The 12,965-nt window shown below is 37.1% G+C and overlaps 1 protein-coding gene across 6 annotated transcripts in view; it reads right to left on the bottom strand.

Annotated features, from left to right (window-relative positions):
- NEBL (nebulette) overlaps positions 1–12,965 on the bottom strand; it is a 246,327-nt gene that overhangs the window by 112,278 nt on the left and 121,084 nt on the right. The window lies entirely within an intron of this gene.

The raw sequence follows: 12,965 nt of genomic DNA, 5'->3' as shown, positions 1-12,965 counted from the left end.
ATCCTCAGACACCTGTATAGCTCTATACACCCCACAGCCATGAGAAGCAGTTTCACTGCTGTGCTGATCATCTCCCCTACACAGCAGGGACTTGGATGCCATAAAGCCTTTTGATGTTGCAGAAATGTCCAAAGCTGAAAGTCTGTTACATCAAAGTTCTCTTGGTGTACTGGAAAACTCCAGTTTCATGCTGGAGGCAGATTTTTACCTACATGAAAAGGCAGAAGACAGGCCACTAGAAAATTCTTATGGATTCACAGCCCTTACAAGCAGCATCCACTTTTAGCCTATATACAGACCAATGAGAAAAGGACCACACCGTATTCCAGGAGAATTTGAATACCCTACGTGAAGAGACACATTTCTTTCTTTCAGCATTAATTCTGTGATTTGTGATGCATCAACCCTTTGGCACACTTTCAACCAAAATTATCGAGCACTAACTTAAAACAATTTTGTAAGACAGAGAAATAAGGATAAGGATGACCATTAATGGTGGAGGAGCACTAAACTTTCTGATATGCCTGCTGGGCAGCATCTTACAGGAAGCCACTAGATCACCTTCTTCAACCTCACCTTTCATGAAATTGTCTCCAGATACACAGAAATTTTATTAGTTTAAACTGAAATAAAACCCAATTTAATTAGATCAACTAAACGTTTTGCAGGGGGATCAGATCTTAAATAACTTCCAGCACTGTAAGAAGTACTTTTACTACCCATCTCCATTGACTTTCTACTTCCTCATAGACATTAAACATATGAGTCAAGATTCACAATTCTCTTAAATCAATCCAGAACTTCATTGTCACTTAAAAGAGAATCCTGTCCTCTCCCAGCCTTCCCACACAACTCACAAGTGTTAACTTCCTGCACAGAGGGGTAGGAACGTCCCTGGCACTGTCACAGCAGACAGCAATAGCATCTCTTTAAACAGAAACACAATGTTAGATCAGCCCGAGACAGATGTCACACCACAGCCTGAAATGCATCCTCATGGTCAGCCATCAATCCTGTACACATAATCAACCCTGAAGAACAGTAGGTGTTCCACTCCTATAAATTTTGTTCTTTGCCACCCCTAACTCCTGGAAAGTGTAGGTAAGTCTGTCTTGAATCTACCTGGTCTGCAACATGTTTTTTTACCAGCTTTTTTACCATGAATCCACAAATTGTTGTAAAATATGAAATTTTGCCAATAGAAGTATAACCATTACTTAGCCTTATAAGTTCATACAAATATGAACATTTTCTGACAATCCTCATGATTAATCACCCATGGTTAATCATGGCTAATTATCTTTGCTCTTGAAAACATTCCCTTTAATTCAAACTGAAGTTCCTCTTCCAGACAGTAGATCTTAGTTTTGCTTTCTTCAACACACAATCTTTTCCCAAACATACATCCTCTCTCTTCACAAGATCTTTCAAAACCATGAAATCCTTTTAATATTTTATTCAAAAACAAAAACAAACAAACAAAACAAAAAAAAAAGAAAAAGGATTAGCCGAAGGACAAAAATATTACCTTAGATCAATCAATCCTTTACCATTTCTCCAAACCTTCTCTACTTTGTTGAGCTTTTTAAATGTATCCACCAGAACTGAAACTGCTGCCTTACAGAGGAATATTAATACTAATAGACAAACAATGATATCTATAGGTTCATACCTGTAAGGACTGTGAGCTCTTCTGCATAAGCAGTTGATACCCAACCTGTGTATCATTTCACTATTTTCACTACTGAAGTAGTTATACCCAAACTCACATTCAAGCATCATATTGTTAGGTTTCCTATTTGTTTGTTGAGGTAAATTGATAGCTCTTCTAACTTAAATGCTGAAATACTAAAAAGTGTATTAAAAAGTAGAGGTAACAGTGAATGATAAAAGAAAGATATTTCACAGCAATCCGCCTGCTTTGCTTATGTCAGAAAGATAAAATAATTTAAAAACTATATAAGAATATATCATAGAAATATCAAGATTATTTAAATCTGTTTATTTACAATTTCTTTGCTTTGTTTATTATTTATCTTAGAGAAGATGAACAAGAAGACAATATTAATTTATCTGTGGAGTTATGTCTTTAATAAGGGAACAATTTCAGGACAAAAAGATTACCCAGGACCTAAAGAAACAATAATGAATTTCAGATATTTATATATTCTCAAAGTAGTTCCGCAATGTTTACCACTCCTTATAGCAGAATATAAATTATAAGCAGCATATTATAATCCAATGCATTCACTTCATGAATGCTACTCAATAAAAAATAATGATTTTCTAATTTGTAATACAAAACAATCAAATTCCAGCTCAGCTGCTCAGTGGTCAGAACACAATGTCTGTGAACACATTACAAGTCAATCACAAAGTCAAAAGGGAAACTAAGGGCAAAAATATAGATTTACCAATGACAGTAAGGCTGGACACAGTTATTATTCTGAACAGTAGTTTAACTTTTTTATCAGATTTTGCAGTTGCCCCATTTCTACTGGGTTATTTGAGAAGGTCCAAAGAGACAGTACTTGGACATCACAGACACTGCTCTCCTGTGCAAGCCCTTCATATGTCACTTAACTTCCACATGACAATTCTTTATGTGCTGAAAGACCCAACAGCACTGGATGTAGGAAGACCTTATAAACAGAACATATTTCTCCTGTTCTCTCTGATCCTGCAGTTAGTAGAGATTACAAACCAATGAAGTAAAGCATAGGCAAAGGCAAGAATAAGTTGGACAGTTTAAAGACAAGATGCTCTAAGAAAACAATTACAATCCTTCCTATTTACATAAGGATCATGTCCTGGTTTCAGCTAAGATAGAGTTAGCTTTCCTCTTAGTAGCTGGTACATACAGTGCTGTTTTGGATTCAGTGCAAGAATAATGCTGCTAACACACTGATGTTTTAGCTCGAGCTACGTAGTACCACCTAAGTCAAGGATTTTCCAGCATCCCATGCCCTGGTAGAAAGAAGGAGACAAAAACCTGGCAGGGAGTGCAGCTGGGACAGCTGACCCAAACTGGCCTAAGGGGTATTCTACAACATAGAACATCTTTTTTGGTGTATAAACTGAGGGAAATTGGCTGGGAGGGAGTGACTGTTGGTCAGGTGGGTATCAGACAGCAGGTGGTAAGCAATTACATTGAGCATGACTCATTTTTCTTAGCATTTAGTTCTCTCTTCTTGTTAATTTCCTTTTTTTTATTATTGCTGTTGTTGTGTTGCTGTTGTTTTGTTGTTGTTGCTGCTGCTGCTACTATTATTAGTATCTTTGTTTGGTTTATTGTTATTATTTACTCTGTTTTAAGTACTAAACTGTTCTTATCTCAACCCTTAAGTTTTACTTTTCTCCTCATTCTGATTTTCCTTCCTATCCCGCTGGTGAGGGTTGCAGGGAGTGAGGGGCTACACCATAGAGAGTCATGAACTGGAGTTAAAAACAGTGATAACAAAGAGAGAGGAGTAAGTCTGACTTCCTGCATGCAAGCCACCATGAGCACACACAGAGAAGACACACATAAAAACTGTGAAAGATCTCAAGAAAACCCAACAAAATCCCTGTAGAAGTGAGACTGAATACCATGATGATGCAATTCTAGCCTTCAGCAGTTGTAAGCCTCTCTTTCTCATACAGATGTTCACTTTGTCTGCAGCTTCCTTGCATCTCTCTGCATAGCACAAGATGGCATTTTGTACTCCAAAGCCCTTCATTGAATTAAAGTATGTTAAAAAATGTCAGTCTCAGGATGGTAAGAAGTTTGAAACAGAATAAGATACAGCCACGCTGCAAAACAAGGTGAAAAGGTCTCAAGTCATTTTAAATACCTATGGGAGAAAACTTATGTTTTCTAGAGCAGCTAACAGCATTGATCTAGGCAATGTCTCCTCTAAATAAAAAAATCAACTGCACACAGTTTATTTAAATCCACAGCGAGGAGACCTTGCCATATCTCTGTCAGGACTGCTGTCAAGTCCCAGCTTTATTGATATCTTTTCCTTGTGCAAATATCTCTATGCGGTACTAAAGCCATTTCTTTCTCACAGATGAATGAACAGCTGTCACTCCAACAGCTTAACATTATTTTACAATCCACAGGATCATTTTTGTTGTCCTCCCTTGAACTCTACTCATCTGTTTCAAATCCACCTTGCCATGGGGACACCATACTCGGGTATCAGCCCTGATTCTGTACAACCTCTGCTGAAAGTATCGTGCTCCTTCTACCCAGTGGTGTCCTCACAGAACCTCCAAGGATATCACTTTATCTGCCCCAGTGCTACAGTGACAGAAACAACTAGAATGACTCCTACATTTCTCTGGCCTTCAAATCCAGCTCTCATCCTGTGATAAGTATCACTTGACTTTCAGGTTCACAAACTGATTCTCTTACATCTAACTATTAAAAATAAGTGTTTCTGGACTTTAACCATTTAACCCAGAATCTGAAATCACTCCATAAGGGTATTTGTTAAAAGATCACCAAGTTTCCTTTTACCTCTGGGATTATTCAACTTTGTATCTATAATTAATTTCCCAGCAAACATCTTGTCCACTAGAGCGCCTACAAAATTAGTCCAAGTCTTTAGCCAAGGACTAGCCACTGGGAAAACAACTACAAGCACCCCCATTTGAGATTCCCCTTTGATAACAGCTACACCTTGAAATCTGCCAGTCAGCCATCTGCCATATGCCTCACTGACCAACCCTCCTTAAACACTATTGTGGTCCAGCTTCAGATATCTTGCAGAAGTGGGATGGACACATCTTTCTGCTTCATTCCAAAAATACTGTAACTTTTTAAATGTTGTTGTAACTTTAGAAAGCCTAAATCCCAAATGTGAAATAAGACCTTACTTAGTTCAAATACAAATTCAATATGTAAAAACACTTCGAAAAATTGGAAAGGATTGGATTAGAAACCACATTCCATTGACCTGAAATAAGAATGTTGGCAGAAGTTATCTTGGTTATAGCTAAAAACTACATTTTAAAATGATCCTTTAAAATAAAGGCTTTATTATTTTTAACACTGTCAGCCATTTATAATGGACTTTTCCACCTTTTCGTATTCTTTGTATTTAGCTAGTAAATTATACTCAGTATCAATTTCTTTCCATCTATTATATAAATGTTTTAAATTTTATATTTTTATTAAAATATTTTATATAAATGTTTCATCACTGCTTCTATATAAGGACAGAATTTAAGAGTCTCTAGTACTGGCTTAGACCAAAGGTCCATCTGGCCTAGTGTTCTTTATCCAAGAATGGCCACAAGCACTAGCTGGAAGCAGTAGGGAGAGGGTAAATATATGTGATACTTCTCCTACATACACATTCTTTGACTCCAGTTGTTTTCAGTCTGGTGTATTTCCTGAACCTGGTGTGGTTTTTTCTCATTCCACAGCACAATTTTTTTGTCAGGGCCTGCCTTATTCTTGAACTAATGTAGATATTTCACACTCATATAAGACTTCTAGCCCAAAAATATGTCATTTAATACTTTCCACAAGGAAGCACCTCTTTCTGCTTGGTTTGTTTGACTTCTAATGAGCATCACTTGTTACTCCCTAGTTCTTGCATGAGAAGACAGAGAAAGCAGTCGCTCCTTGACTATACTCCCTATGATAATTGTGTAGAGCTTTCTACAACACCTTTCTGAATTCTTAAACCCCTTTTGTCTAGGCTTAAGACTCCTGTACCAGAACTCATTCATTCTTCCAATTGAATTTAATCATCCTTTGTATTTACCAGAATCTTTTTTTTCTTTTCAATGTACCAGAACCAAAAACATTATTCAAAGTCTGCATGAAAAAGGGACTGCCACAGATGTATAATCAAGGTTTCTTTTCTTTCATTTTCCCTTTTTTTTCCTATTTATTCCTAATGCCTTTTTTTTTTTTTTACTGTTACCAAGCACTGAGATTTGTCTTCAGAGAAGTAGCTATGAGAGGTAAAGGTCTGTGCAAAGGCCATTACTTCATAGATATAAGTTACACATACATATTTATCTGAACTTACAATCACATTTTCACTTATCTTATAATTTTTTGTTGTAGTTGTTACTCACATTCTATTCTTGTCCTACCTTGAATAACTTACCACAAAACTGTGTCATTCTTTGCTTATCCCCTTTATCAGGTCCTTCATGACTATCCCTTCTGATAGGCATAATTCTGATTCTGTTTTGTGTCATGCTCCATTTCATTGCAATGTGGTTACAGTTGTGCTACATTTAAGTAAATTGCTTTAAGGTTAGCAAATAGGGCCTTTTAATAGTCCAAATAAACACACTACTGTCTGGAATCATGGTCTGCTCAAACATACATACTTCAATCAGATCATAGCCATAATAACTGCCAATTTTTACACTGCCAGTTAATTCTTCCCCTCTATCAGAGTAAAAACTGATATCAAGTCTCCCATATTGACTAAGGAACTGGTTTAATAAGTTGCCATCTGTTAAATTTATAAATTGTCCTCAGAGAGGCTGAAGTTGGCAATTAAAATCTACTTCCAGTTATATTAACTTTCAATTATCCAGAAAGTTTCTTAATAAACATTTATTTAATTCTTAAGACTCTTTCTTACTATTAATTTTTTTAGTAGTGGCCATAAAAAATTTAGCAGCAAAAAGCTATTCTGGCAAGCTCCTAAACAATAACACTTTTGAAAATATAAGATAGTTTATGCCTCTTTCATCAAGGACAAGCCTACCTTGAATGATCTCATTTCCTTTAAGAAGGAAACAGAGTAAAAGTGCCAGAAAGAAGGCAGATAGTTACTGTAGAATACTGATGAATGACACTTTGTTCATGCATTCTTTCTGCACAGCCTTTCATCCAGTTTAATGACCTGAACAGCTTAATAACAGATATTTCTGTGTGCAGATGTTGATGTGAGGGTCCAAAATAGACAAAAATGGACAACAGCACTGCTTTTTTAAAACACACCACAGATTTGTTTCACTGCTCAGAGAGATATCACACCATCAATGTTTCTATTTTTAAAGCACATTTTCAAAGTAAAGTTTACCTGCAGACGTCTCCTCTCAGTTCTGCAAAGTAATTTTTTTCCATGTTCTTATGCTCTTCATATATGCAACCCCTGTTTGTAGATTTCAGCATTAAAAAGCTTTGAGAAATTTATATTATGTTTTAGGGGTTTTAAATTGTTTTTTCAAGACAGCACAGCTTCTCACCACATTGACTTTTAGTACTTTTATCAATAGAATTCATTTATTTTTATTAAGGCTACTTTTTAACGCCGTCAAGCAGGTTCCCACAAAGCAGTGGAGTTGGGAATTCTCATCATCACTATTATCATAATTTCCATAAGAGACTTAGAGCGAAATATACTGAATTAAGATATACTGGATTGAGCCAGAAAGTCCAGGAAAGGATAAAAAAACTAAATATTAATAAAAATAATAATTTAATTTTTTTAAAGAGTGTTTAAAATGCCTTGATTTCCTTTATTCTAATTTAAGAGTATTTCTAATGAACTTGTCAAAGCTAAAGATGCATGAAGGGGAAATGTGAAAAGTATCTGTGTAGGAAGGCTTCAGACAAAGCAGAGACGTTAGCAAAACCCTGTACAAGAACAAGACTCAGGATACCAAAAAGAAATTTACTTTGACAGACAAAGGAGTCTTTATAGACCACCATTTCAGTAAGTAATGACTCTTACCACTTCTAGATATAAAATCAAATGTAACCAAGGACATGCACAACAAAAAAGGAAAAGGAAATAAGGCAAAAATACAGATTATTGCTAGCCATGTGACAGGAGGCTTCTTTGAAAAGAACTATCATTAAACAAAAGGGAAAAGGTCAAAAATTTTTAAATGAGCTACTCACTTAAGAAGGGAGCACAATAAACAAATCAGAATTTTAAAAATGCTGTCTATGGGGACAAGGGTTATCAAAGTTAACTGTTGATAAGAAAGACTAAATAGCTTTTAGTACTTTAGTATTTTGGTAAACAGTGTTGTTATCAAACAATGCAAAAAGCATACTTGAAAATTCCTCTTAATACACAGCAAAGCATTACTTTATTCACCTCCAGAGTTCAGGGTCCACTATCTTCATTCAGAAAGCTTTTAGCTACAGGGGACTGCAAATTGCCAAGGTCATTTGGAGCAATAATTCTAAAACAAACAAACTTTGTTTGCCAATTAAGAATAAGTCTGCTTCTAGACAAGTGAGGATTGCATAACTGCATTTGAATAAATAAGCCATGCATTCTATAGTCCGGTTTGATACTGCTCTGATAGCATATAAATGCAACAGTCCTTATGTATCAGTGCAAAAATGCTCCTGACAAATCTAAAAACATTAAAAATATTCTAGAGATTTTTAGGGAAATTGTCACCGTTCATACCTAGAGCACCAAGCACATGCCCACAGTCTTAGACTGCTACTACTCTGCTGAAGCAGAATCCTAACATGGCCCTAAAAAATTGTTTGTAAAATGAACACAGAAGAGGAAGCAATGTAGGTCCAGTGTTGTAGTGAAGAATATGAGACAAAATAGAACCAAAAAGAGTAGCAAGACATCCCCTCACTTTCAGGCCTACACAGAAGTTAAAGGATTTGCCTTTATTTAACAATCCACTGGCAAGGATGTGGAGCTGGCCACATAGATCTACCACAGAGTTTGGCCTCCTGTGCCCTGATAACTAAATGTCTTAGGAACAAGTACACAGATTAATTGTTCCTGTACACCAATGTAAGAGTGTACTTGTGCCTCTACATTTCCTGGCACTTTGGTAATCAAAATAACAAGCTAATATGAGATTAATCCCATCCCAAGAAACACATTCCACCCCCATGAGATGTTACCAGAGAGTCTCAGGAGAATGCCACCAACCACTGAGCTGGCAGAGGACAGGCGCAGGTTAAAAAGGAAGGCAGGACAGTAAGAGGCACATCAGAATACCTCACTAGCAAAATTGGCTGAAAAGGACTAACTCAGATCTCTCCTGGAAGTTACACCTCTTGCCTCCAGAGAAGAAATCACTCGACAACCCATTCATGATTTGGATAGAGTTGAGTTGGCAAAAAGGAACTTTGCTGTGAGGTCAAACTAGTCATAACTGTCTAGATTTCTTTTCTTATGCTGGGCATCAGAAGAATGAGAGTTTCAGTTTTCTTGGTGGAGTTTGAGACTGACAAAGGGAAAGAAGGAGAAGACTCCAGTCTATAAAACAGCCAAATACTTGATCTCAGCAGTAAAAGGTACACAAGACCTTTAATGTGTCTTTCACACATTAAACCTGGACCCTCTTTGGTTTTCATGTACAAATGCAACATTTAAAGTTACAGCTGATATTTCAGATTCAAATGTCTTCTACCTATCCACTCTCTCTCTGAATGCACACCATTTTAACTGTGCATCCAGCAGGACTGAAGGTGATCAGCACATCACTTTCCTCTAAAATTATGAACTTTTGTGTGACTTCCAAAATTCTGTATAAAATTGGCATAACACATTATGTACACAGATGCATGACCCATGTTCAAGTTTTTCAAACAGGGACTCGGATCTGGATTCTGCTTTGGCACTATGAAATTTTGTATTAATTATTCTGATTTCTCTCTCTATCCCTCTCTCTTCTCTCTACTTCTTTCAACTCATGAAAAATAGGTATGCAAAGTGAGACTTTTCCAATGGCAGAGATACACAGGCAACACAGAGAGACAGCAACCTACATGTGAAACAAGTGCCTCACACAATCATCTATCACACACTCTGAGCACAGAAACAGGGTTCTCCTCACTTCTGCTACAAACAACTTTGAAAGGCTCCACACTGCAGCAAAAGTATTTGCAAAATTTCAGCATCCTTCAAATAAAAAGTATCCAGGAAACTCTTACTGCAACAGTTCAAACCCAAGAGCTACGTCCATGTCTATAGTGAATAATAAGAAGACTTTTAACAAGGATTTTAAATTTCACACTGTTTAAAATACTCACATCAAGAAAGGAAATACAATTGCCTGAACTTTACAAAAAGCTGCATGAAACCAGCAGGCAAGGAATATCTGAAGGGTATCACCATATATATGATATGTCACCATATGATACTTTTATCTCAAAAAAAATTTGATAATCTTTTATCAAACAACGTACTGCAAATCCTTGTGATAAAAGTTTTCCATTGTTATTTTCTATATTCACTAAAATTCCCAACATCTGCTATTATGCAGATTTCTATGTGTCCAAACTGAAAGAACCTAAGAATAACTATGCACTCTGAAATCATAAATATCATTATATGGACTGTTAATAATCTATCAAATTGGGCATGGCAGCCACAGAGAAGTAGTACAAAAAATAAGGTTTATATATTAAGTTAGAAGATATGTTGATTGATCCAAGAATTGCAAATTCAGACAGGTAGATCAGCTCATTGCTCAAATAATTTAACAAGCTGTGTTAACAAAATGGTGCTGAAAGATACCAAGAGGTATCTTTCAGACCTTAAGGGTCTGACCATGATTAATTTTATTAAGTAATTTTATTAATGAGGTATGGCTGTAAAAAAGATTCTCTATGTAAAACTAATCAGGTTTGAGGTCTGGAGCAATCAGAGGGAATTAAATATTACTTAATGCAAAAATATGCTCTTCAGAGAATTTCTACTGCAAGTTACAGGTTTGATAGTTGGAAAGAGACGTACTTGCATATCCAGATTAATCACATGGTAATTGCAGGCCACCAAAACAGCCATGCAGAAAACCAAATATAATCCTGAAATTAATCAGGAAAGGTATATTTTAAATCTCACAGTAGCGTGAAAAACACTCAGCCTATGTACTCAAAAAAAAGTGAGTTCCCATCAGAACAGGCAGAGTCAAGACTTTGGAACGGGCACATGAAAACTACTCACTTGTTCAGTTTCACGTAACTAAAGTCTGACAATGACACCTCTCTCAACACACAACAGAGGAAGAAGGGCCATGCAAACAAAAAGACAATGGTTGCCCTGCCATAAAGAACTGTTTTGTGAAAATTGGATGAAGCTTCTTACCTGCAGCAGGTGAAATTAAGGAACTGTTTTTGAAAAGAGTAGGCTAAAGCTGCAATTAGATTAATACATATTTTTACTTAAGTTTTGAGAACTTTTTATGATATGACTTTCCTAAAGAGAAGACTAGAGCTGATGACTCAAGACACTCCTTCTTGTACAGTTTCCTGTGTTCCCAAGTTACCACTTAGAAAATTTACACACACAAGTAACAACAACCAGCAGCCACACCATTCAGCTGTTCTACCATTTTCTTTATAACTTCAAAGAGTTTTCTAAAGGCCCTCAGCACAATTACTCCTATTTTATAGGAAAGGAAATAGAACTGAAGTAGCTTGACATAGGCAACAAAGAATGCCATCAGAAAGATCAGGAATAAAGAGCAGACTTCCCAAATCTAGTTGCAGTAAGATGTATTGCCCTGACTTCATACAAATCAGCGATGGCTGATCCATACATTCAATCCTGTCTAAGAGAACTTGTCTGACAAACAAGAAACACCTCAGGTAACACCTAGATAGACACTTAGGGAAAAAAATCTGAAGGCTTTCAAGATCAGGCTCAAAATGTGCACTAGAAGATTTCTGAGAGCAAATACAAAGATGACAGCTAAAGGCCTCACTGAGATGACCTCAGATGACCTCAGTGGCCCCTACAATGCAATGTTCTTAAGCGCAGTGAGTAAAAGTGCTCATACAATAGGAAATACTCCCTGAAACTCCTCTCCTCTGTCCAGCCACTTCTTGAAAACCAGTAAGAAACAGCCTGAGAAAGTGGCTCCATTTCTGAGCAGTACATATCTGAGAACAGAAACCAAACACTCATCAAGATACACAGGTGAACAAAAGCCAGATCCATGGGATACATTCTAACAGCCAGCTTTATTAGTTTAACAGAGAAGGACTGTGTGCCTCACCTCTCAACCCTCACATTTTATTTAGAGTTATGTCAGAAAAGGTCATGTTGCAAAATATAAACAAATTGCCCACATGGAGCAGATTTCCTAGGGTTCCTCAGGCTGTTCTGAACCATAGGAATATCTTTTCCGACAGACACAGCCCTACCACGTAACTCCTAAGTCTCATTTATACCTGCGGGATATACTCAGTTCCCAAGTCTCATTTATATATCTGGCATATATTTATACACTGCCCCAAAAGCAACAGAAACCAGCTAAATTTCTGGCTACCCCCCTCCTGTATCTCTCTCTCACACACACACACACACACACTGTGTGCTTATTTTCTGCAGACCCCAACACAAAAAACAAGGCAAAATTCAGCTCCAACATCAGACAGACACAGTATGGCATCCCCAAAACTTCAGATCCGACATACCAGATGTGACAGCTCTCACGGATATCTCAGTTATCTACTGCCAACATTTTGAGGCTTTATCAATTGCAGCCTGGCTCCCTGCTTACGCACCAAGCTTCCCTGTCAGGGGTCTCTGACCAGGCTAATTTTGCAGATGGCAATAACCACCTAATCAATCCATGTCTTTCTAAGTCCTAATGGAGCACCTGCACATCCAGGCATGAATCTTCCTCCTGACATCCTCCACAAACATAAATTACAAGTTTAGTGCATGCACCAGACAAGTCTCAGTGACCCCTTGACAGGGCAAACAGAGGTCATGCAACAATCTGATTTTCAGCGCCCACTATTTCCAGCCTTCCTCTTTCTGAATTTTAAAGCTTAGAGTTGCAGTTAGCATCACACTCGGGTCTCAAGGGAACACAACTTCAAAGTGATGTCTCATTTCAAAGCCTGATAACATGAGCAGTGCTTCCATTAGAAAGTTCTGCAGTGTAACAGGAGCAGATTTCTAGGATGAAATGGTTCTGAGGACAAAAAATATTTTACAAGAGGGAGAAGCAGCTACGGCCTAGCTCTGCTCTGGTCCAATGGACTGGATATACTGTGG

This window comes from Motacilla alba, chromosome 2, assembly GCF_015832195.1.
Source record: "Motacilla alba alba isolate MOTALB_02 chromosome 2, Motacilla_alba_V1.0_pri, whole genome shotgun sequence".
Lineage (NCBI taxonomy): Eukaryota > Metazoa > Chordata > Aves > Passeriformes > Motacillidae > Motacilla > Motacilla alba.
This window is presented reverse-complemented; position numbering and strand designations above follow the sequence as displayed.